This window comes from Camelus dromedarius, chromosome 2 (genome assembly GCF_036321535.1).
Source record: "Camelus dromedarius isolate mCamDro1 chromosome 2, mCamDro1.pat, whole genome shotgun sequence".
Taxonomy (NCBI): domain Eukaryota; kingdom Metazoa; phylum Chordata; class Mammalia; order Artiodactyla; family Camelidae; genus Camelus; species Camelus dromedarius.
The window spans coordinates 115221454-115247041 of record NC_087437.1 but is presented as its reverse complement, the minus strand read 5'-3'; the positions used below and the strand labels follow the sequence as shown (position 1 = coordinate 115247041).

Genomic DNA, 25588 nt, shown 5'->3' with positions numbered 1-25588 from the left:
ACCTTGACACTTAAGTGGTTTCCAGCCTTCTGTCTTTACAGAGTATCTCAGTGAATAACCTGATGTGTACACTCACCATTTTGCACATAAAACCATATGCACAGGACACGTTCCTAGGGGAGGGGCCTGAGCTTGTTACCCCTCTGCGAGGTCCCCTTTCCTTTGGTACCTCCCAGGCCTCCATGCCGGGGCCTGTCCCACTCCCTTGGTTCCTTGGGTAGATTTACTCCACCGGCTGATTGGAGTAACTGGCATAGTGTATGCATGATTCATGCGACACAATGAACACAACTTTATCTTCTCCCATCTCTTTAAAATGTATCCAGTGAAAAATATCTTCACCTGCTCCAGATGAAAACCCTAACAGGCTGTTTTAATTCCCCAGGGCTTCTGTAACAAAGTACCACAAAATGGATGGCTTAAGTGAATTTTACTATCTCACAGTTCTGGTGGTTAGATATTCAAAATCAAGGTGTTGGCTGGGCCAGGATCCCTCTAAAAGGGTTCCTGTAGGGGAAGCCTTCCCTGCCTCTTCCTAGCGTTGGTGGTTTGCAGCGTCATTCCAATCTCTGCCTTCGTCATCATGTTGTGTTCCCCTGTGTGTCTCTGGGTTCACATGACTTCCTGGTAAAGGCCCCAGTCATTCTGGCTTAGGGGCTAACCCTATTCCAATATGACCTCATTTGTAACTAATTACATCTGCAAAGACTCCACTTCCAAATAAGGTCACATTCTAAGTTACTGGGGGTTAGGACTTCATGTCTTTCTTGGGAAGGGGGTAGGGACACAATTCAACCCATAATATGGGCCCCAAACTTTTCTGCTTATTCTAGGGAGGAGACAATGTTAGGGTCACTAAGTCACAGTGAGACAGGAGAGAAGGGGGCAGGGTACAACCACTGAAGGAACGACACAGCAGCTAGGTCCAGGATGGTGGGAGATTCAACTCCTAGTAGACCCTGAGCTTCATTCTACGCTCATTGTAATATATTACCACGGGAAATGACACACCCACAGGTGCCATGGCAGTTCTGACAGTTCAGGGCTAGCCATAAAAGGTCAAAAAGTGGGTGATGGCCCAGTTCCTGGGACTCCCTGCCCCTCCCCCAAAGTAGCTGGAATAACCCTCCCAGTTAGCTTAAGACTTTACTGAGCCCATGAAAACCAACCACCCCAACACCTCAAGGCTGATCACACTTTCCTAGATGACCCCATGCTCTGAGGCCGCCTCTTGCCTTCTAGAGATGACTCGCACTCTGTCTATGGAGTGTGCATCTCTCTGACTAAATCTACTTTCACTTTACTATAGCTCGCTCTTGAACTCTTTACTGCACGAAGCCAAGGACCCTCACTTAATGGGGTACATCCTCAGGGACGAGCCTGGGACCTGGGACATGGCCATCCTCTAGTCCCCATTTTTAGTGTATCAACAAGCTCATTCTCAATTCAGAAACTAGTATGTCCAGTTCTCTAGACACATAATCAGTCCTGCAAGCTTCATTCCAAACCAGCTACAGTCAAGTGTTGCAGCTGGCCGCCTGCCGGAAGGGGGTGAGGCTGGAGGTGTCCACTCTCTGCTGACCTCCTTGGTGTCCTGCCATGGGCTTCTTCTCCATCCAGCATGGGAGGTGTCAGAGGATGGGACAGGTCTGCAGCCCTGTGCTCTCAGGTCCTGTGTTGCTGTACTTTTCTCGTCATGAGTATTTCTGGGGTTTCTTTGGAGATTTCCACCTTGGAGACATCTTGACTGCAAATCTCCTCATTCTGGCAAATGCAACTCGATTTAGGGAATTAACTTGCCATTTCTTCAGCCCTAGAAATTCAATATTCCTCCCTCTGCCTGAGGCAGCCCTTTTGGACCAGACCCTCAAAAATGCAATGCCAGCTCCTCCTCCCCTCCCCCATGGCCCACATCTGATTCAAAGACTCCTCCTACAGGGAGGCTGCAACCTGCTCTTAGCTTTGCCACCTAGGCAGTTGGTCAGATCAGCTCTTCTCTGGATTTCCTATGCGATGCCAGATGTACACCCATGGGGTCCCCTGGCTGCAGGGACACACAATAACAAGCTCTCTGTGCTTCTCCTGGGGGATGGAGATGAAACCTCACAGCCAAACCAGGGTTCTCCCCACAGAAATCTCCCCTCACATCCTCTCCTCACTCTGACCCCCTTGTATTTCCTCACTCTGGTGGAGGTGCCGAGGGACCAGCTCACATCACTTTCTTTGCAGCTGTGGTAGGTGGGGGTCTTTCTCACACTCCCTTTGTGTCTGATACACGTACAGCATTACGGCCCCGCCCCTGCTGACCCCCTTTCTAGCCGTCTCTTCTCACCTGCCAGCACACTGACTACACAGTTAACAACAAAGTGGTCGTTTACAAATTCTGTCTGCCTTTTAAAGCAGGTGGCTCCTGAAAATTGAAGGCCTTTTTAATTTTTATTTTTGTAAATAAATTATGTTTTGAGAATAGCTTTAGAAAAAATTTGCAAGACAGTGCAGAGTTCCTATAAACCAATCTCCCATTATTATTATTAATAATTATTATTGTTATTGAAGCATAGTTTAATGTTATATTAGTTTCAGGTGTATAACATAATGATTCAATATTTGTATATGCCAGTTTCTCATTATTAATACCTTACATAAGTATGGTATATTTGTTGCAATTAATAAACCCATATTGATACATTATTTTTAACTATACTCCATACTTTATTCAGATTTCGTGTTTTTTCCCCTATGTGCCTTTTCTGTCCCAGGATCGCACCCAGACACTGCATTACTTTAACCATCTCCCTAGGGTCCTTTGGGCTTTGAAGGTCTCAGATTCTCCTGGTTATGGATGACCTTAACAGTTAGGATTTGTCGGACGTTTTTCTCATGATTAATCGGGGCTATGGGTTTGGGAGTGCCATATAATAAAAAATATACGGGTGTGTGTGTGTGTGTGTATAGCTCAATGGTAAATTGCAGTGCTTAGCATTTGCGAGGTCCTGAGTTCAAACCCCAGTCCATCCATTAAAATTTTTTTATTTTAAAAAATAAAATAAAAATAAAAAAATATATATTTGGTCTTTGTCCCCAGCTCCTGGCAGCGAGCTCCTAAAATCCTTGGAATTCCCTCAGTGATAAAAAGAGTCTTTGTTATTCATAATGAGCTTCTTTCAATCATATCTGAGTTTATGCTAATAAGGTGATAATTGGCGTGCTCCTAAAGGGCTTTAGGTTGGGGGCTGGCAGCTAGACGAGCCAACTGATCAAAGTCTTGGAACTTTCTCCCAGACCTGCTTGAGGAAACCTCCACAAAAAACCCTACACAAAGGGGTTCATAGGCAGGTGCTCTCTGGGTGGCACCCGGGAGAGAGTGTGGAGTCTCTGCGTCCCCCGCGCCCCTTCTGTGCATCTCTTCATTGCCTGTTCCTGTAAACCAGAAACAGTAAGTAAAGCTCTTTGCTGAGTTCTGAGGGTTCTAGGGCATTATCAAGCCCCAAGGGTTAGGTGGTGGTGGGAACCCATGAATTTGTAGTCTTCTGGGCTTCAGAAATGTGGGGAGCCTGGGTACCACATTTGTGGCTGACTTCCGAAGTGGGGGCAGAGAATTGGTTGCTTGTTTTGGAAAAAATATTTGGAGTGAGTGTGGGGAGTGAGACCAGACAAGGCAAGCGGAGGGCGGCTCTTTGCTGCTCATCTTGATACAAGGATTTATAAGGCTGGAGTAAGGGGGTGAGAGACTGTAAGGGGGTGAGAGGCTGGAAGGTGGCATGAAGGAAGGTAAAAAACAATCTACAAGAAACACTCTGCAGGAGTGAAGTCTCCTAGAAGGGAAGCATCGGTGGGCTTTCTGTGTCCCCTGAGTGTGTCCAGCGTCTAGCGCCGGGGGAGCCTCCGGGAGCAGCAATGGCCTCGCCGTTTGCAAGCCCTTTCCCAGGCCCCAGCCCAGCCCGCGCGGCGGCCGGGCGGCCACGAGGGGGCGCAGCGCGCGGCGGGGACACGTGGGCGATCCCCTCGCGGAGCAGCCGGCCGGCCTTCCCTCAGACGTATTCGGGGCGATGGTCAGGGCCCGTGGTCGGGGTGGGACGCGACAGGCCGGGCGCCGCCCCACGGAGGGCCGTATTGTGGGTCACGGCCGCCGGGTTGCAGCGGGGAAGGCGGCGGACCCGCGCCTGCCGGCGAGACGAGGTGGGGTTTCCGGAAAGGCCGCAAAGGGGCTCCGGGACCGCGCTGCGCCACCGAACTCGCGCGCCTCCCGGCGGGACCCCGGCTGGCTCCGCCGCTCGTCAGTGCGCACGCGTGGCCCGACGCCGCCTGTGCAGCCCCGCCCGCCAGCTTCTGGCATCGTCGCAGACGCAGTGTCCCAAATGCAAGTATTAGGGGCAAAGAACAGAACCTGCCTGCCTGCGGCCGGAAAACGTGGGCGAACTCTTCTGTAACCCAGGTGTGGGTGACTTTATAATAACCCAATATGCAGATGCAAGGAGAAAAAAAAATTGATACGTTTGACTACATTGAAAAACAAAAACCTTGTAGCCAAACCAACCAAGACTCCTATCGTAAATAAAGTAAAAGCCTGGCTACATATGTCACAGATACAGGGTTAATATCCCAAATATGTCAACAACTCAAAGACTGAGGGAACCAAAGACCAAAATGTAATTTCAAAAAAGGCATGAAACAGGAATGGGCAACCTGCAAAATATATTTGCGAGGCCACAAAAAATGACCCTTAAACAGATGAATGAAAAGATGTTTAGTTCCTCTCCTGATGAAGGAAATGCTCATTTCTCTGAGATTCCACTTCTAACCTATCATGTAAGAAGCCCGAAGCGACAGAACAGGCTGTGGGAAAGCAGGGACTCTGGTATATTGCTGGTGGGAGTGCAAGCGGGTTGGACTCCGGTAGAGGGAAATTTGGCAACATCTAACAAAACTTGGTGTGCATTTACCCTAGACCCAGCAATTTTACAGCTAGGAGCTTAACTAAAGAAACACTCAAACCCATATGAAAGTATATGTATGTACAAGGCTCCTTATTGCAGCGTAGTTTGCAATGACAACATTTTGGAAATAACCTTAGTGACCATGCATTGGCAATTGGTTAAACTCTGATACATCCACACAAGGGGGTACTATGCAGTTGTAAGAAAGAGTGAGGAAGATTTCTTTGAACTGGTATGGAGTGATTTCTCAGATATATTCATAAGTGAAAAAAATTTAAATACAAGAGAATCATATATTATGTCTTTTTTGTATAAAACAAAGGGAAATAGTAAAATATTCAAGTATTTCCTATTTTTGCAAAAAAAAATATCAGGAAGAATAAACTAGAAACGAATAAATTGGTTACTTAAAGTGAGTCGGTAGGGATGGGGTAAAAGCCTAAGAGGAAATAACAGTTACTCAAGCATACCTTCTGTTTTTTGGTACCTTTGACTTTTAGAAACATGTGAGTATTTTAATATTCAAAAAATAAAATTCTGGTGGGGAGGCTATAGCTCAGTGGTAGAGGGCATGCCTAGCATGCACAAGGTCCTGGGTTCAATCTCCAGAGCCTATATTAAAAATAAATTAATAAATCTACCCCCCCCATTTAAAAAAAATTTAAGTTAGTAGAGATGGGGGAAAGAAACCTAAAATTGAATACAAAAAGAATTAAACAAATGAACTAAACTGTGTATAGTGAATTAACCAAAAGAAAGAAAAGTAAACCCAAATTTCTTTTGAACAGAGCTCTTGACTATGCACCTTTTGTGTGTAAACAATTAAACAAAACTACAAAGGAAATTTGAACTTCACTTAGTTGGTGGTGGTCTGGGGTAGCAATTGTGAAAATACTTTCTGTGTACAGTGGGATTGTGTACAGTAACTATGATGATATTGTTGGGAGCGAGGACCCTCACTGTGGGAGAAGGGTGATACAAACGTGGAGAGAGGGGAGGCAAGGAAGAGCTCTGTGGGTTGGACTCTATTTCCTAGATCTGTCTGCCGAAAGAGCCCTGGGAGCAGGGCCACCCAACAGCCTAGTATTCAGAGTTTAATTTCTAAATCCCATTCTCCAGAGTTGTTTGGAGAAGTGGCTCACTCAGGAGGGCAGGGAAAGTGACAGATGAGCCAGGAACTGCTTGTTGTTCCAGCTGAAAGCAAGGTTCTCAAAGAATGATGGGGACAGGTCAGGAGGATCCAGGGACCAGCTCAGCCACTGCTTCCAGTGGCCAAAGTTGGAACAATTTGAGCATCCAAGTGAGTAATGACAGTAATAAATTCTCACATTGAAAAAAATAATCCATTAATCCAGAGTGATATTAAAAAGCAAATAAACTTATAAGCAAATAGAGGTAAAAGGGTCAGTTCGTTATGGTAATATGGCTGCTAATAAATGCTGAAGAAACAATAAAGAGTTAGAAAAGTTGTCTCATTGCAACTATTCTAACAATAGCTGATTCAGGCAGGAATCACTGATGGATATTAAAACCACTGGTGAAAGGGGAAGGTACAGCTCAGTGGTGGAGTGCATGCTTAGCATGCATGAGGTCCTGGGTTCAATCCCCAGTACTTCTGTTAAAAACAAATAAATAAATAAGCTAAATTACCTCCCCTCCCTGCGAAGGAATTCTAATTAAAAAAAAAATTGAAAAGAAAAAGACCCACTAGTAAAAGCTTGTTGGGGAATAAGATATTACACAGTCTCAAAGGATTAGTCCACAGATTATTTATTAATAACAAAGTTCAAAAAGGAAGCTTTATAGTGGGAAAATCCAGTGGATACCACTTTAACCATATGATCAAAGTCAGCATCATCGTTCTTCCAACTGACATCAGGTGCCAAAAATGCATAACCTGACTTGGATTATGAGGTAATATAGACAAACTGAAACTGAGAGACAGGCTGCAGAATAATGGGCCTGACTCAAAAAATATTAAAGTCACAAAAGACAAAGATGAAGGAACTGTTCCAGATTAAAGGGGAATAAAGAGACACGACAACTACATGAAATGCGTGAGTTTGAAGTGGGAAAAATAATATTGCATAAAGGATGTTATTAGGAAAGCTGGCAAAATGTGAATATGCACTGAGTAGCAGATATTAGCATTGGATCAATGTTAAATTTTCTGTATTTGATTATTGCAAGGAATTTGCCTAAGAGAGCCTTCCTGTTCTTAGCAAATATACCCTGAAGCATGTCTGGGTGAAGAGGCATGATTTCTGCAACTTAATCTCAGATGGTTCAGGGAAGAAAAAGAGTCTCTGTTATAACTTGTACAAGGTATAACATATCGTATCACATTTTATCAGAATGCGCACAATGTGTTTCCTATTGCTCCACATTAACAATTTTCCAGTTAAAAAAAATCTCTTATGAACAGGGTTGCTATTAACGTTTTTACAAATAAAATTTCTTTCTTCATTTGTTACCATTTTTTTTAGGATAAATGCCTAGAATTATGAATACCAAATCAAGGAGTGTACATGTTTTTATGGCCTTTAAGGTGAGAGTAGTAATTCAAGATGCCAAGAGTGGCTGATTTAAATAGAAAGTTGTATGTAACATGGGATGTGAGGGCACAGAGCTACAAATAGCAGGAAATTCTGAAAGCAGCTGCTCACGCAAAGGACTCTCTCGTATTACTGGAAAACTCCACACATTGTGCTTCCAGCAGACTTTTTAGGTTAATAACACCCTGCCATTGTCCTAGGACCTGTGGGTCTAATCCAAGCTGCCGTGGCCTAAATTTAAATGTTGGACAATAAGGGATTTGTGATTAGCTGGCTCATTGCCTCTGGAGGAGTCTCCTAAGAACCACAATGTGATGTTTTGTGTTCAAGAACCTTGGAATTCACCAAGACAGCTGTGAAAATCACTATCAATCTAAAATCAAAAAGAAAGAGTATTTAGCTTAAAAGATACTGAGTTGAAACAAAAATCACTGGTAATGGGAATGTAAATTGGTATAACTAGTTTGGAAGACAGTTTAGCATTATCTTTTAACACTGAGCATTAATTCGATCCAGTAATTCTTCTAGGTCTGTTCCCAGAGAAACACTTGCCTATGGGCCTCGAAGACAAGAGGATGATCAGAGCAGCATTGTTTGTCAGCAAACAAGCTGGAAATAACCCAGTGTCCACCAGTAGCACAATGGCTAAACAAATTATGGTTAGTCATACAATAGAACATTATATTACAGTGAAAATGAATAAAGTACAGCTATGCACAATTGTATGTGTGAATCTTAGCAATGAGTGGAAAAAATGCAAGCCTCAGAAAGTTACTTATTGAATAATATAATTTTATAATACTAAAAAAAATGCACTGTATAGAGATGCATCCATTTGTATTAAGAATTATTATTTTTTTAAAGCAAGGGAATAATAACTGTAAAATTGAGGATAGGGAGGCTGGGGGATGGGGTAGACAAGAAATACAAAGTTGTTTTTTTTTTTTTTAATGTACATTGTATGGGGGGGAGGGTATAGGTCAGTGGTAAAGCTCATGCTTAGCATGCACGAGGTCCTGGGTTCAATCCTCAGGACCACTGTTAAAAACAAACAAACAAACCTAATTACCCCCCCATCTTTAAAAAAAAAAAAAAGTCACTGTAAAATTTCCAGGAGACATAGCCAAGATGAAGTGTTTACCAAACAGTTTATCACTTTATTTGATTTCAAAGCTTCTCCAGGGGCAATGCAACCTTTCATGGGTGATGAAAATCTAGGAGGGTAGTTAATCATTAGGATGGCAGGTCCCAGTTGGCTAGATTCAAGGGGTGCAGTCGGCAGGATACAATTTAACAGGAATAAACATGTTGACACTGGTTTTAAATATCAGCAGCAAAAGTACAGAATTAGGATTAGTGACTTTTAGGGAAAAAAGTCTTTAGAATTTTATATGAATGCATGTTCAGTAAGTTGTCAAGCTCATCTGGCAATATTCTAGTTCTTACGTTGAGGGGTGGGCACACAATGAACGTTTTAGTACTAGACTTCGTACCTCACATATAGGTTACAGAAATTCTATTGAATGTGCTGAGTAGTAGGTTACAATTTAAAAAAATCACTGGTGTCTATTATTTTTGTATGTTGAATTTGAAAATTGCAATGTAGATAAAATCAGGAAACCATAAAATGTTAGAATTAGAAGAGGCCTTCAAGATGATGGTCTAATCTGAAATATAACCATTTAAGAATTATAAGTACTAGGGAATACTTATAGTTTGAGAAGTTGGGGGAGGACTCTCTAAACATAACATCAATGGAAAAAGTCATGAAAAAAACTGAGATTTTATTTAATTAAAATGCAAAAATAATGCATCAAAAATCATGTTAGGAGGGTGAGTATAGCTCAGTGGTACAGTGCATGCTTAACATGCACGAGGTCCGGGGTTCAATCCCCAGTACCTCCACTAAAAAAAAAAAAAAAAAAAAGGAAGAAAATCATCTTAAACTAAATTAAAAGGCAAATGATAACCTGGGTTAAAAACATACCAGAAGTATATGCCAGCCCAGAGTAAAATGGCAATGGACTTTAGCACAGCAAAGGAAACTATCAACAAAATGAGAAAATAGCCTACTGAATGGGAGAAGATATTTGCAAACAATATGTTTACTAAGGGTTAATACCCAAAATATATAAAGAGCTCATACAGCTCAACATAAGAAAAAAACTTAATTAAAAAATAGGCATAAGACCTGAATAGACATTTTTCCAGAGAAGACATACAGATGGCCAACAGACATATGAAAAGACATTCAACATCACTAATCATCAGGGAAATACAAATCAAAACCACAATGAAGGGAGAGTATAGATCAGTGGTAGACTGCATGCCTAGCATGCATGAGGTCCTAGGTTCAATGCCCAGTACTTCCATTAAAATAAATAAATAAAATCTAATTACTGCACCCCCCCCCAAAAAATCCACAATGAGATATCACCTCACACCTGTCAGAAAAGCTATCATAAAAAAAGACAATATGTAAGTGTTGGTGAGGATGTGGAGAAAAGGGAAACCTTGTACATTTTTGGTGGGATTGTAATTTGGTGCAGTCACTGTGAAAAACATTACGGAGGTGCCTCAAAAAATTAAAAATAGAACTGCCATATGATCTAGCAATTCAACTTTGGGGTATTTATCTAAAGACACTAATTTGAAAAGATATATGCATGCCAATGTTCATTACAGCATTGTTTGCAACAGCCAAGATATGGAAGCAACCCATATTAATTGATGTGTCCATTGATGAATGAATGGATAAAGAAGATGTGGTATACATATTTGTATAATGGAATATTACTCAGACATAAAAAAGGAAATATTGCCATTTGCAACAACATGGATGGAGCTAGAGGGTATTATGGTGAGTGAACTAAGTCAGATAGAAAAAGACAAATACCATATATGGGGAATCTAAAAAACAAAACAAACAAAATAAAAACAGACTCACAGATATAGAGAACAAATGGGTGGTTGAGGGGGTGAGGCAAAATAGGTAAAGGGGATTGAGGTACAAATCTCCAGTTAGGAAATAAATAGGCCACAGGATGTAATATACAGAATAAGAAATACTGTCAATAATATTGTAATAACTTTGTAGGAGGACAGATTGTTACTAGACTTACGGTGATCATTGCATAATGTATGCAAATGTCAAGTCACTATGTAGTATGCCTGAAACTAACAGTACTGTATGTCGACTATAATTCAATAACCAAGAAAAAAGAAAAATGGCAATGGATATGAACAGATAATTTATAAATAAAAAATACAAATGACCAGTAAAACAATGGAAAAACATTTCTAATAAAACAAGTGAATGTATATAACAAAACAGAAATGGATACCCAGGTAATAGGGAATAAACTAGTGTTTACCAGTGGGGAGAGGAAAGAAGGGAGGGGCAAGAGAGGAGTAGGGTACTTAGAGATACAAACTACTTATTTATTATAAAATAAATAAGCAAAAAGTATGTCTTGTACAGCACAGCAAAATATAGCCATTAGTTTGTAATAACTTTAAATGGAGTATAATCTATTAAAAGTATTGAATCACTATGTTGTACACCTGAAATTAATATTGGAAATCAACTATACTTCAATAAAAACAACTAACATAAAAGTTTTTCTGGTAGTTCAAAAGGAAAGCTAATCTTTTATTTTTTATTTTTTTTTAACATTTTTTATTGATTTATAATCATTTTACAATGTGTCAAATTCCAGTGTTCAGCACAATTTTTCAGTCATTCATGGACATATACCACTCATTGTCACATTTTTTTCTCTGTGAGTTATCGTAACATTTTGTGTATATTTCCCTGTGCTATACAGTGTAATCTATTCTACAATTTTGAAATCCCAGTCTATCCCTTCCCACCCTCCACCCGGAAAGCTTATCTTTTAAAGAGATACCATTTTTCATTAATCAAGACAACAAAGTTGTTTTAAAACTTGTATTAAAACGCTTGCTATTGACAAAAGTGTGCTAAACTAAGCTCTCAGTCTTTTATAAGAAGATAAAGTTGTACAACATTTGAGGTAAGAAGTCAGGCTTTATATTTCCATAGTTTTGGAAATGTTCCTGTCCTTTGGCCCAATAATCTTACTTATAGGAGCATAAGAATATATCCCAAACAATTACCAGAAGGGTGGCTAGAAAGTTTTGTATAGGACTGTTCCTTTTAGCATTAGGAGAGCAAACACTTGGGGAAAAAACAGTCCCAACAACAGAAGAATGGCTAAACAAATCTTGGGACACTCAAAAGTGGACTATTTTGTAGGCATCAAAAAATCATTGAAGATGTTGATTCTGATCGCCCCTGAATTTCAGCCCTCCCATTTATCAGAAACCTTAGCGGTGACGGTAGATCTCACCTTGAGATTTTCTCTTACCTGGAGTCATTCTGCCCACCATCCATGAGCACTTCCCTGGAGGTCAGACACCATTGTTCTTCCTTTGGGGGCGAGTATTATAACTGATGCCATGTGGCAGTCTGGGCCCCACCACAGAATAATGAATTCCCTATTCCCTAGCAGAGAAGGCAACCTCAAGACCTTGCTTGAAGTTGCTGTGCTGAAAGTGAAGGATTCTGGGGTCAGATGGCAGAAACAAGAATCCCTCGTCTCTAGGTGTTGCCCTTAGTAAAGGAGAAGTAAGAGTTAATAGATCCAGATCTCAATGACTCTTGTAATGAAGGAAGGAGTAATTCTGGGAAAAGAAATCCACTGAGTAAGCAATTTAAGCCCCATACCCTGTAACTCCTTCTCCAGACATCCTATCAAAAGCAGCCCAACTTGGCTACTTTTCTTCCTCACTCATTCAGCAAAAACCTTTGCTGAGTCAGAAATACAGACAGATCTTGTCCCTGCCCCCCGAGGGTTTCCAGTCTCAAGGGGAAGGCAGACACACTGTACCGGCAGTGACAGGGGTGGCTGTGTGTTGTTGCAGGCAAGTGTGGAAGGGGGCCTCTTGCCACCCACAAGGAGGTGACATTTTGACATTTAAGGCAAGACCTAATATTTCAGTTTTTCAGGTAGGAGGCTGCTGGGGCAGGCGAGGCCGTGTTCTTGGCCGCCGAGTGGAGGAGGGCAGCGGGAAGGCTGGTCCGGACCAGCCAGAAGCCCCCGCCAGTGTGGGCAGCGGCGGCCGGAGCGGTCAGGATTCGGGGCTGTGCCTGGGTAGCAGGGCCCCACCGAGGGGCAGCCCGACCTGCCCTTTCCCACGCCCCCGCTGCTCTGCCCTTGGTGACGACGCCCCTGCCCCCCTCGGGTGCATCTCCGAGGCGGCCACCCACTCCGTTGGCCTCGGTGCAGCGCCGGGCACAGGTGCCAGGCCCGGAGGCCGGGAGCGCGGCGGCGGGGGTCCGGGGCTCGGCCCGCAGGCACGCGCAGAGCGGATTCCCGGGGCTCTGTCTCGCCAGGTAAAGGGACAGGGCGCGGGGGGCACGCTGGTCGGTGGGTCGCCTAAGAAAGGGCTCAGGTTTTCTGCCTTTGATCATGCCCGGGAGGGAGTTATTTATAGGAAGGAATAGTTTAATCACGGCTTGCTCTTCTGCTTTTGCTTTTTTCATTTTCAAGATGCCTGACTGGGGGCTGGATGCAGTCAGCTTTCCAGGGCTGGAATCTTGTTCAAAGCGGGCTGCATAAAGCAGTTCCAATTTAGCTGCATCATCGGCTCTTGGCTTGGCCAGGAAACGGCTCGTCCTCTAGTTAGGGCTTTATAGGCATTTTATAAACACGGAACATCGCAGCCCTGTGGTTACCGAGTTGCTTCTTCCTTTACCACATTTTCTCTTTTTATTTCACCAACTTATTTTATTATAAACTTTTAGCTTTTGGGGCTAAGAAGCAGTGTTTGTATAAAGGCATTTTAAAGATCAAAGTTTGTCCTGCAAAGCAAGGGACATCAACCAGGGGCAATGCAGCTTCCCTGGACCCCTTCCTGGAGACTGGATAGTGGTGCCTCAATGGAAGCAAATTCAGTGAATAAAGCAGCAAAGCCCAGGCTGCAGACGTGAGGGGCTGCATGAATGCTCCCAGTGATTCTTTCCACCAAACCTCCCTTCCCAGACCCATGAAATTTCCAGTAGCAACGGTTTATAATAGGTATGACTTTTTTTTCCCTCCTCCTTTTAAACAGTGATTGGCTTTCTCTAAACACTAAAGTTTCAGTTTCTATGGGAAAATGTTGGCTGAGAGAGAAGAGATTTTTATTATGTGACTCACTGGCATTTTTGTGCAGCTTTCAGCCACAAGGAGAACCTAGCTGTCCTGGGTGTCACTGCAGTGTCTGCCATTTCAGGCTGAGTCTGCTTTTTGATAGTCATCTTCATCTGTGCTTTGCTTGGTGACACACACACTCCCAGGGCACTCTGCCTTAGGGCCTTTTTAGCTTTTGACCCCTCAGTCCTTTTACTTCCCCACTTCTCCCTTGATGCCCCTCTGCTCGTCTCTTTGTTCTTTCTTGCCCCCTTCGCAGGGCTTAGAGATGCGCTGTCCTGGATGCCACCCAGCAAATCTTCAGGATGTAGTTTGTATCAGAGTGTTTCTGTCCTCCGTCCGACACACTGCGGGGTCCTACTCTGAATTTTCTAAATTAACGTGACAGACACCATTAAAAGTAGTAGCCCAGGGCTTGACACTGACTTCAGTTTAAATCTTACTCCGTTGGGAGATGAAATGACTTAACCTGGAGAAGTGACTCAAGTGGTGGGTCCGTCAGGCACGTGATTGACCAGCTGAGGAAAAGTTTTAGGCAGATACTCTTTACCCTGCCCAAGAAAGGCGAGTCCGTCTCCTGGAAAAGAGCCCCCCTGTGCATAGACCTCAGAGCCTGAGCTTCCCGCACCCTGAAGTTCTCATGAGGATGAAATGAAAGTGCCTTGAGGATGAAATGAAAGTGCCTTGCTCTTCTATTCCAGTTGACTTGGTCCACGTGGGCTGTTCCTCGATCAGAACAGTTAGCACTCAGCTTTTGGTGCCCATCTCCTTCATCCTCACAGCTGACACCTTGTGGATGCTATTATTCCTGCAGTAGAGCTGTGGAAACAGGACCAGCTCACCATCACGGGGCCACTGTCTGCGTTCACGTGTGTGTGCATAGTTGGGGGTCTGGGGCTGGATGCCTGACTTCAGACCATGGTCTCTAGTGCTTGACCACACAAAACAGCAGCTCACACAGGCTCAGCCCTGGGTGCTGGGCTGCTAATGCCCTTTCTCATTTTAGTTGTAAAGGTTTTAGTCAATTTTCCCGTTCATTCAACCTCCATACCCGGCCCTTGAAAAGTAAGCTCTTTGAGGGGAAGGTATAGCTCAAGTGGTAGAGCGCATGCTTAGCATGCAGAAGGTCCTGGTTTCAATCCCCAGTACTGCCTCTAAAAATAACGAAATAAATAAACCTAATCACCTCCCTCCCACCCCTAAAACCAAATAAAAGTGAGATCTTTGTTAAGAAAATGGTTCAGGATTGCTAGGAAGACAAACTATACTCAGAGCAAGTGAGCAGAGCTCACCTGTTCGCAGCTGTCTCTGATCCACTGAGGTAGTTTATACCTTTGAGGCTGCTGTGTGCTTTGTGAGTGTGTGTGATGTTGTCTGGTCTTCCGGAAACTTATGGTACTAATCACCCCAACTGGAGGTCCTGACTCTCCTCCCCAAACAGAAAGATTTTTACATGTCTGGGATGTAAAGGACCACTCCCCTCTGCTGGATGAAGATAAATTTGCTTTCTTTGGAGAAAATTTTGAGTACTTCGCTCTCTAGTGGTCAACTGGGTAAAAGAGATCACAGTTCTACCTCACTTTACAAATAGAGTTATCAGCCAGTTTAATTTTAAAACCTTCTATGGAGCACCTACTATGTGCTACTGCAGTGCCAAATACCGGGGATATGGAGGTGAATAAGAGGTCACTGCAAATCAAATCCTCGTAAATTGAATCACGTTGTAAATGATTAGGATCTGAGAAGTTTTGAGCTTGAAGGGGAAGTTAGAGACGATCTGGTTTGTGTCCCTCCTGCTTTTTCAAGTAGTCGAAAAACTGGGGTCCAGAGAGATGAAATGATGTGCTTAAGACTGCACGGCTAGTTAGGGACAGGGGAATTGTGCCAGTGAAATTCAGTGGAAGGTCATCCTTTAATCTTCATAACTTTTAATTTGGAAACAATTTTGGACTTACAAAAAAGATGCAAACTACAGACTTCAGATTTCACCAGTTTTCCCACTAAAGCCCTTTTTTCTATTCCAGGAGCCAATTCAGGATCCCACATTGCATTTCTAGACTCGTTTTCTAACTTGGGATTTTCCTGCACCTGAGGTTCCGTAAAACAGTAATGAATTAGTGACATTTGGTTGTTGGACAGAAAATGTGTCCGAAGTCCCTTCTGTCTACTGGACTATGTATGCTTTGTTTGTTTTCAGAGCCAGCTGTCTGCCCTGGTGATGTCAATGAAATCCCACCTGCAGCTTTCTGGGTGTTAAATGCCACCCAGCCCATCTGATCTGCATATAAACGGCTGTCCTCAGGGCCAGCAGGGGCACACCCTGAACCTTCTGCCACCGTTGAGTCTCATTTCTACTTATTGATTGTTGTGCATGCAGCATTCTTTGCTCCCAGGTGCCCAGTTTATCAAGTGAAGGACTTCGGAGCCAGAAAGACATAAATTCAGCCCCCAGCTTCCCCACCTAGTAGTTGTGGGACCTTGAGAAAGTCACTTAGTTGCTCTAAAATTCAATTTCCTCCTCTGCTGGGGACGGGAGCTCTCTTGCAGAATTATTGAGAGGGTTAAATGAAAGAGTGTGCGGTGATGAGCAGTGCTTGGTGCCTGGCAGCTGTGGAGTAAGTAAATGGATGGATGGCACTAAAGGGAGGTTAGGTGGGTACTATGGAAGGTCTTGAATACCAGGCAGGACCCCCTGAAGTTGCCGGTGGGCAGGGGTGGCCACTGAAGGGTTCGAGAAGGGAAGTGATGGGATCAGGGCTGCACTTTATAGAGTCAAACACAGGAGTCCTGCAGGGAATTAGCAAGGAGCCATCACGTTATTTCCAATGAGAGCAGAATGCAGGCCTGGACTGGAGGAGCAGTGATGGAAAGAGAAGACCCATGAGACACTGTGTGGAGGTACCACCAACTGATATAGAAATAAACAGGATGCAGGATCGAGAGGAGGAGGGACTCCAAGATGAGTAAGTTCTAGGTCCAGGTGAAAAGGAGAATGTGATGTCCTTAACAGAGACAGAAATCAAGATGAAGAGGTAATCTGTGGGAGAAAAATGCATCTGGTTTTATTCATGTTGCTTCTGAGATACCAAGAGACTATCCAAGTAGAGATACGGAGAAACCACGATTGTGGCACTGGAGCCTGGGCGAGGCCAGAGGATCTGAGCATTGTGGCCAGAGGGGTGGCCACTGAAACTGAGTGGGCAGATGGAACCACCCAGGAAGAGAATGTAGGTGAGGCCAGAAGTTGGGGGCAAAGGCTCAAGTGTGCCCCATGTGTTCAAAGGGTCAGAGACACAGAAGAGGTGCTGAGAACTAGGGTGTATGAGTCAGCTCTGGTTGCCGTAACAAAGGACCACAGACTGGCTTAAACAGCAGAAACTGACAGTCTGGAGGCCAGAGGTCCAAGATCACGGTATTGGCAGAGCTGGTTTCTTCTGAGGACTCCTCCCTTGCCTTGTACGTGGCCTTTTTCTCACTGTGTCTTCACACAGTCTCCTGAGGACTCCAGCCACGCTGGGTTGGAGCCCACGTGCGTGACCTCATTTTACTCTTGTCACCACTACAAAGGCCCTGTTTCCCAACAGAGTCACATTCTGAGGTGCTGAGGGTCAGAACCTCAGTGGAAGAATTTCTGTTGTGGGGCTGTGAGGGGGTCCTTTCAATTCAGCCCATAACATAGGAATAGAAACAGAAAATGAGTTTTAAAAAGAACTCCAGGGAAGAGTTTCAGAAGGACAGGGGCTGGCTACTGGCCTCTTTTCCCTCCGATCTCCTCCCACCCCCGGCCATGAGTCCCCTCTCTCCAGTGATTCATGAGGAAGGAGGCTCTTTCAGGCTCCCTGCTGTCTGGCTTTCAACGGGGTTCAGCCAAGGGGTGGGTAGGAGGCCAGAGGCGTGGAGAGGCGGGGGGAACTCTCCCGTCTCCCCAGCTCTGGCGGTGCCCACAGCAGCAGCTGCTTTCCCTGTGGCTCCATCTCCCACGGGCAGATTTGTGAGGTTCCGGCTTCCACCAGGAGCCCCTGGCTCCCAGGCTGAAGTCACTCCATCTCCTTGCAGGCCGGTAGTGCCTTTCTGCTATTTCTATTCTCTGAGTTGCCCCCGGAGCCCCGTGTTTGGAGTGTTAGCACCTTTGGAGTGTCTGTAGCCAATTCTCAGTATCGTATCCCTGTCAGTGGTTTCTGCTTCCCTGACTGGTCGAGGCACCATGGCCAGGGAGGCCAACACTGCAGAAAGATGGAGAATGGTTAGATCTTTGAGCAATGAGGGTAGAAGCTACAATTCTAGGGGTTAGGAAGGGAATCTCTGTCAACCTGATGGATTTATACCAATTCTCCGTTGAGGTTTTAATTTGTACATACTTTTGAGATTGAGCACCTCTTCATGTTTACCGGCCAAAAGGTTTTTGAAGTGCTTATTCAAGCGTTTAGTGCCCTCACCCCCATTTTTTCCGACTGTTTCTTATCGACTTTAAGTTCTTTATATAGACCAGATATGAAACCTTTATCAAGTATTTGTGTTGTGAAAATACCTTTTCTCATTTCAGAGCATGTCTTTTTTATAGTGTCTCAATAGAGGTTCTTAATTGTATTTTATTTAAAAAATTTTTTGAAGGGGGAAGGAGGTAATTAGATTTTTATTTAATTATTTATTTAATGGAGGTACTGGGGATTGAACCCAGGACCATGAGGGTGCTAAGCACATCCTCTACCACTGAGCTATACCCTCCCCTCAAGGTTCTTCATTGTAATGTATTCTGTCTTTTCCTGTATAACTAGTGGTCTCGGTATCTTGATTGACTATTCTTTCCCTAGTTTGAGGTCACAAAGATATTCTATCTTCTAAAACCTTTATAGTTCTAGACTCCTGAGTCCTGAATGTCACACCTTCCCTGTCCATCCATTTATCTATTTTTAACTTTTCTTTCTCCTAAAGTACATCCTCTAGTGAGAGTCTGTATGTGGTAAACTGAAGCCTGAAGTCATATTTCTGAAAATATCTTTTTTTCTTCTCTCTACTTGAATGATCGTTCGGGAAGGTCAACAGTTTTAGGCTAAGTTAGTTTCTCTCGGTATTTTGAAGCTATTATTCCATTGTTTTCTATCTAATTGCTCTGACTTTGGAAGCAATCTTTTCTTTCTCAGGTAGCTTTGGAGAACGTCTCTTTCCTTGATAGTGTCCAGTGACACTGCTGAACCTATGTGTCAATTTGTATTTATTATAGTTGGTGTTCTGGGTTATTGTGGGAAATGAACTGTGCATGTGATTTAAAAGCAAGAGCTGCTCTGCAGGAGAGAAGGAGGGAGCGCTCATCACACCCCAGATCTTGACCCTGTCACCCTCGCAGGTGTCCTCTGTAGTAAGTGAAGCCTCCCCCTCACTCCAGGAAGTGCCTGGTGCCCAGCAGGGAAGGAGGGGCTTTGTGACACAGGTAAGGGAGGGAGGCCTCAGGATGCCCAGCAGGGGAGGGAAAGGCAGACCCTGTGGTCCTGGGACTTCAAAAGGCTATTTGAAAGGGTCACAGTGTTTGGCTAAAAGAACGTTTAGGATCTGTCATTTTGTGGAGCATTTTCCTTTCTCCAACTACTGACATGAGTTCTGTCTTCTATGGAGGGGCTGATTTCTTCCTCCTCCTCTGTGGACACACCATTGACACATTTGCATCTGACGAGGTGCCTTTCCAGAGATTATAACTGCTTTCCTCCACTACAAGAGGGACATGGACACAGTGAGATGTGGGGGAGGGTCCGCCTGCGGTGGGTGTTCAGTGTCTGGTCCAGACCTCAAGTCCTTATTAAATTAAGTTTCCTTTTTTAAAAAATGTACTTAAACTTCCCAATTAAACAACTCTCATATATCTAGCACATTGAACTTATCTGTATGGCAAACCCGATATTCTCTTGGCTGTTTCAGTACAGGTCATCAACTTAGTAGGATTTCCATTTAAAAGCAAGGACCTCTTTCAAATTAAGAGTTGTCAGGCTGTCCCTGAAATGGCCACATTCTCTAACACATTTCAAGCATATAAATACCAATATGCATACATTCCTTATTAATCCAGAAATATAAATCTATGGTTTTGCTTCTTCCAAGGCTTTTTATATTTAACACAAAATTTTATTGAATTAGGAGATGGATGCTGTTAAAAAAAGTTACTGTCCTAATTAACTAAGATCGTTTATCACCAGAGATACTTGCTTTTTTCCCCCGAGTCTTTATTTTGTACTTTTTTTTTTTTAAATGGAGGTTCTGGGGATTGAACCCAGGACTTTTTGCATGCTAAGTATGAGCTCTACCACTGAGCTACACCCTCCCCGCCCCATCTTCCTGAGTCTTTAATGAGAATTGAATCTCACTGATTATCATCATATCAATGATTCTGTAACCTCAAGGAGTGTGATCAAATAGCCTCTCCGGATTCAAGTCAAACATTACTTATTTCTATCTGCTCAGAGGAGCCAGAAGCTCGACACAGGCTGATCAGCTCTCCAGATACGTTTAATTTTTTAGGTCTTTGGACCTAATGAAATCTTGTACTCTGTCCTATTTTTAGGACCAACCAGTTCTTCAGGAGCCTTAAAACGAGATGGAACTGAATTTTGGTTAACTCACGTGGCTCTCTCTGCTTTGGCATCACAGCTTAGGGGGTCTTAGTACTGATGCTCCCTTGGGTCAGGAACAGCCTTCTAAAGGAAGAATTTACAATTTACAGACCTTCATCAGTATAATACATGAATCAATAATACAGACATAACCAAGTAACAAGACTCAGCCAGAACATCTTATTCTGTATTCTTTTAGAATAGCCCACCTTTTACTGTGGATCGTCCTGCACTCACAGCTCTTCATACCTTTGGCGCATTTCAAATTGTCCTAATTTGGCGAGTAGGGGGTCCCTTAGGATTGGCTCCAGGATCCTTTTTTAAAAAATGTATTTATTTTCAAATTTTTTGGGGGGGGAGGTAATTAGGTTCATTTATTTATTTATTTTTTAAATTGAGGTCCTGGGGATTGAACTCAGGACTTCATGCATGCCAAGCATGCACTCTACCACTGAGCTATACCCTCCCCCTCCAACATCCTTTTGACAGGACCCTATTTTTCTTTGAAGCCTCTCTGCTTGCTGGCACAAGGTGTCCCAGCTTACCAGGAACCTCTCCTAACACTGAATCAGCCACTTCTCCAAGAATCTTTTTTTTTTCCCCCTTCTTAATGGAAAAAGTAGCACATACACTGGTATCTGCACTAGGGTGCATTTTGGGGTAAAGTTACTGTGAGGCCATATCAATGAACAAGGCTTGAAAAGGCATTTCTTAAAGACATGAGTTCACATAAACTATTTTCAATACTTTAAGGTATTCTAACTTAAAATTCTTTTGATTCTTTGATTTTATCTCCTTTCTCTTTATTTTGACTGATAAAACTGCTTTTTGCTCCATCTGACAATTTGTTCTAAAATAACAATATGATATAAATATGAGCGTTAAGGCTACTGAATAGAGGTCAAGGTTTTCTGTACAGTCCCCTTGGTTCTCAGCCCCCCAGTGACTAATAATCTCTCATTCAGCTCTTTAAATATTCATCTGATGGGGGGTTCAGTTCCACTGTTTCATTGTGCTTTCAGCTTGAGGGTACCAGTATTCTAAAAGCTGATGGTTTGTAGAAGGTGGCAACATTTAGCAAGCAGTTCCTTCTCTTCAGATCCTGGAGGTGGGGGGGGTCCATCCACATTGCTGTTCTATTTTGAAACAGCACAGTGTACAACATCCTGTACATGTTTCATTTCACCCCTATCATGTCCATTTACTGTCACTTAAAACACAGTTAAAAGATTCACACATGTGTGATCTCTAGCCGAACTAACTGGTTCTGCATATTATTTTGATTTTGAAAATATCAGAATGAACATCTTTTACAGTTGGAAAATACGTTTTTACTATAATCAATCCCATCTTAAAACTTAGATTGTGTTTAAAAATGTATTAACGTTCTCTCGCCAATTTAATAGGTGTTTCATATTGTGCTACCAAGATTTATAGTGAATAAACTCACGTGATTTTCCCAGGTAGTGTTACCCTGGCCTACTAACAGCTGATATGTTTCTTTTTACTGCAGGAGATCAGGGAGATAGCTATTATTTTGATATAGATCCCTATTACTTACATAATTGAGAAATAATGACATATCACCTACAGGCTCTAAAGGTTTTATGTGAAAGCATCTTTTAATTCCTGGGCCACAGTACACATCTTGCCTTTACTATTACCTGTATTTTTAATTACAGACAACTCTGGTGTAGAGTCCTTCTGATAAATATAAAACTTACAAAAGCAAAAATAAAGTTTACTAAAATAAAATGCAATTAGAATAATACATTTCTTAGTTTCATTATACAATAACAAATCACTTGTGGAAATTTAAAAGGCATTTAATACAAAATTTTCCTATTTGGAATAAAGGTTTTTAAAAATTGGGATTCCAAAATTAACTTCTGATGAAGGGTAGGGGTGGTGCTGGCTGGCTCTTCCCCTGCCTTTAGCTTGAGCATTTGCTAATCAGCAAGATTTAAATGACAACTTTGCTTCCCTTTGATGCCCTGGACATGGCCCAAGCCTCTAATCTATTCTTTGTTTCGGGTCAGTCTAAAATTGCATTTTTCTTTTTAAATTATTTTTAAATTATTTATTATTTTCAAATAGGTGGCCGTTCTTAAGACCCTGGGGATCTCTGAATATCATTTGCAGCCCAACACGTTGTGGAGGAAATAGATTTCTTTTATCTACAAAACAGAGAATATGTAGTTTAACTGCTAAAAATGAACTGTTTAGTTATAGCTATTTAAATTTCAGCATCTATGCAACACTTCCTCCTAGACTGGGATTCTTTATTTTAAAAGCAAACTTCCCAGCTCTAGCCATTTGACTGATTAGTTTTCTGAATGCTTTCCAGGTTCAGACAGAGCTAATGTCAGTATACCAGGCCTCCTCTGGGGAGGAGCAATCATCTATCTAATGGGGGGCAGGACAGCATCCCCTAGGGGAGTGATAGTCTTTTGGTTTACACTCTGCCTTGTCCCCAGTCATCATTTCCAGAGCATGCCTCCTAAGGGCTAGAGACTAGAGACTGAGTCTGGGAAGGCTGTTCTTAGAGACAGCCATTCATTTTGATGGGTTACTGAGGTGGTCTTCAGACACTGGCTGTTAAGCAATGCCTTTCTCCCTGCAGTGATGTTCTTATAAATGACAGTCTTGCTTTACATTCCCAGTCTGTGATCTTTTACTTCCACAACAATCTGTGAAGAGTCTTGTAAGGCGTCTAGAGCAGCCCAGATGCAGGGAATGACAAAGGTGGACGTTGGCAATGTTTCTTGAACTTCGTGAATGAATTGGGGATTTTGTTAAAGTGCAGTTGCTGATTCAGTGGGTCTAGGGTGAGGCCTGGGATTCTGCATTTCTAGTAAATCCCCAGGTGATGCCGAAGCATTCAAGGACCACACTTTTGAGTAGTGAGGGACTAAAGGATGTGAATCAGGTTCACATACAGTAAGATCCCCTGATATCTTATTTTGACATCCTTCCCCTTTTCTTTGCTATCTGCGGATGATGAAGCTAAGCTCCTTAAGTCTTTCTGTCATTTTATGTGGGATCATAAACAGAGCCTGCTGTGTGACTCTTTCTTCTTCCTTTCTACCTGCCTTCCTGTATCCCTTCCTGGGCATGAATGGTATCAGTGCTCCTCAATCCAAGGGTCAGGAAGGGACCTTACCTGCTTCTCATTTCATAGTGACCTACTGTGGTCCCCATTCTTTATAAGCCAGAACTGGCTGACCCCAACATTTTCCTACGATGTCTTCTGAGACCACGACATCTTGAAGTATCTAAGGTCAAGCCTGGAAAGTTCTCATCCGGTCAGGTGGAGCTGTGGCATCTGTGGGGAAGTGAGTTTGCAAAGTTCTTAAGGAACCTGAAAACCTAGGGATGATTGTGACTTTCAGGTAGAAGAGATGACCTTTCCATTCCTAGCAGGGGTGGAGAGACTGGTCCTTAGAGCCATAATTCAGCAAACTCCAAGAAGGCTATCTGAAGTGTTTGTCTAATGAAACATTAGGATTTATCACTCTGTTATGCTTTTTCATTTTCTAAATTCCTGAGTTGTTAGCCCTGTGTTATCATGGAGGGACCGAGTCCCTCCACAGAAGGGACTCGTTCATTTGTTCCTCCAATGACACAATTTTATGACTTTTTATTGTGCTGGAACCTACTTTCCAGCTGCCACTGCCCTGTAGGGAAGTGTAGGATATGGCTTCAGCCCTGCTCATCAAATCTTTTTTCCATTTCTGGTCCACTGTGATGCTTACCTTGTTTTTGAGCCCAGTTCTTTCTTTTTGGTTTCTCTCTTTTTAAATCTATTGCTGCTGTGTGTACCAGGGAGGATTTCCTATGTCATCTGACCAGAATTCTGAGGTTGTGAAAGTGGGTTTTCTATACTGCTATTTTGAGCAGATGAATAAATGTTCAAGGTATTTTAAAAGACAGTCCTTGGATTAAGAAAGACTTGGGAGTGGCATTCCTGATGGCTTTTACTGCATCATACCACCCACTTACAGCAAAGGCCAGGACAGGAAGCAACGCAGGGAAAACCTCGGCCCTGTTTCAGAGTTGCTGAGGTTCTTTACATACTGTCTTAAAAAACAACAACGAAGTACCAGGGGAGAAAGCACTGCCAGCATCAGGAATCATTATGCTTCTCTTAGGGGACAAGAACACTGTGAATCATAACTGACATTTCCCTCTTCCTACTGGTCTTAGGATGCTCACAGTCCAGTTGGTGACCCACATGTACCAGAACATCAGTCAGCCTTTTCAGTGCTCATCTGTCTTCAACTTGTTTCCCACTCTTATTTGATTATTTTTGAAAACTGAAGTATAGCTGATTTTCAATGTTGTGTTAGTCTCAGGTGTACAGCAAAGTGATTCAGTTACACATTATGTCTATTCTTTTTCGTATTTCCATTATAGGTTATTACAAGCTACTGAATATAGTTCCCTGCGCTACACAGTAGGTCCTTGTTGTTTATCTATGTTACATATAGTGTGTATCTGTTAATCCCATACTCCTAATTTATCCCTCCCCTTCCTTTTCCCCTTAGGTAACCATAAGTTTGTTTTCTATTCTTTTTTTGAATAAGTTCATTTGTGTCTTTTTTTTTTTAGATTCCACCTAAAAGTGGTATCATATGGTATTTGCCTTTGTCTGCCTTACTTCATTTAGTATGATAATCTCTAGGCGTTTCCAAGTTGCTGCAAATGGCATTATTTCATTCTTTTTTATGGCTCCTGCCCTTATTTTAAAACAGTCCAGAAGTGCATGTATCATTGCATTCTACGAACTTACGTGATTTATCTTAAAATCCTTTTTTGCATGAAGGTCTAATATAATCTAATGAAATCAGTCTCACCTTATTTTCCCACCTGGACTGGCTAGCGGCTGTGTGTTATCAGTACACGTTGACTCCTGGCACGAGGCTGGTTAATGTTGGTTGTTGACGTTAAAAACATACAGAGCGCCTTCCTCAATCTGCCTCACATCCCTCAAGGAAGGAAGGCCGGACTCTGTCTTAAACGCGCCAAGGAGCCACAGGGCTTACTCCCAGGTCCCCAACCTGTTTCACTCTGCCCCCCCCCCCCCCCCCCGGCCTGCCCTCTCCCTCCACGTTACCTCCATCCTCCACCCTGAGCGGCCTCTCCTGGCCCCCTCCCACTCACCTCCCCCGGCGCAGCCTCCTTTCTCCATCCATCACCTCCCTCCCCCCTCACACCCTTCCCTCCCAGCCTGGCTTCTCGACTCCCTCCATCAATGCGGCTGCCCCTCCCGCTCCCCCGCC

At 43.2% G+C, this 25588-nt stretch overlaps 1 long non-coding RNA gene across 2 annotated transcripts; it reads right to left on the bottom strand.

Annotated features, from left to right (window-relative positions):
• Nucleotides 1-16740: 16740 nt before the first annotated feature.
• LOC135318522 (uncharacterized) lies at nucleotides 16741-25377 on the bottom strand. Of its 2 annotated transcripts, XR_010376658.1 has the most exons (3): nucleotides 23470-25377; nucleotides 20317-20390; nucleotides 16741-17930 (listed from the first exon to the last, which is right to left on the bottom strand). It is a non-coding gene; the product is annotated as an uncharacterized LOC135318522 (long non-coding RNA). The 2 variants fall into 2 exon arrangements; XR_010376657.1 differs by having other exon boundaries at nucleotides 20317-25377.
• Between the last annotated feature and the right edge of the window lie 211 nt (nucleotides 25378-25588).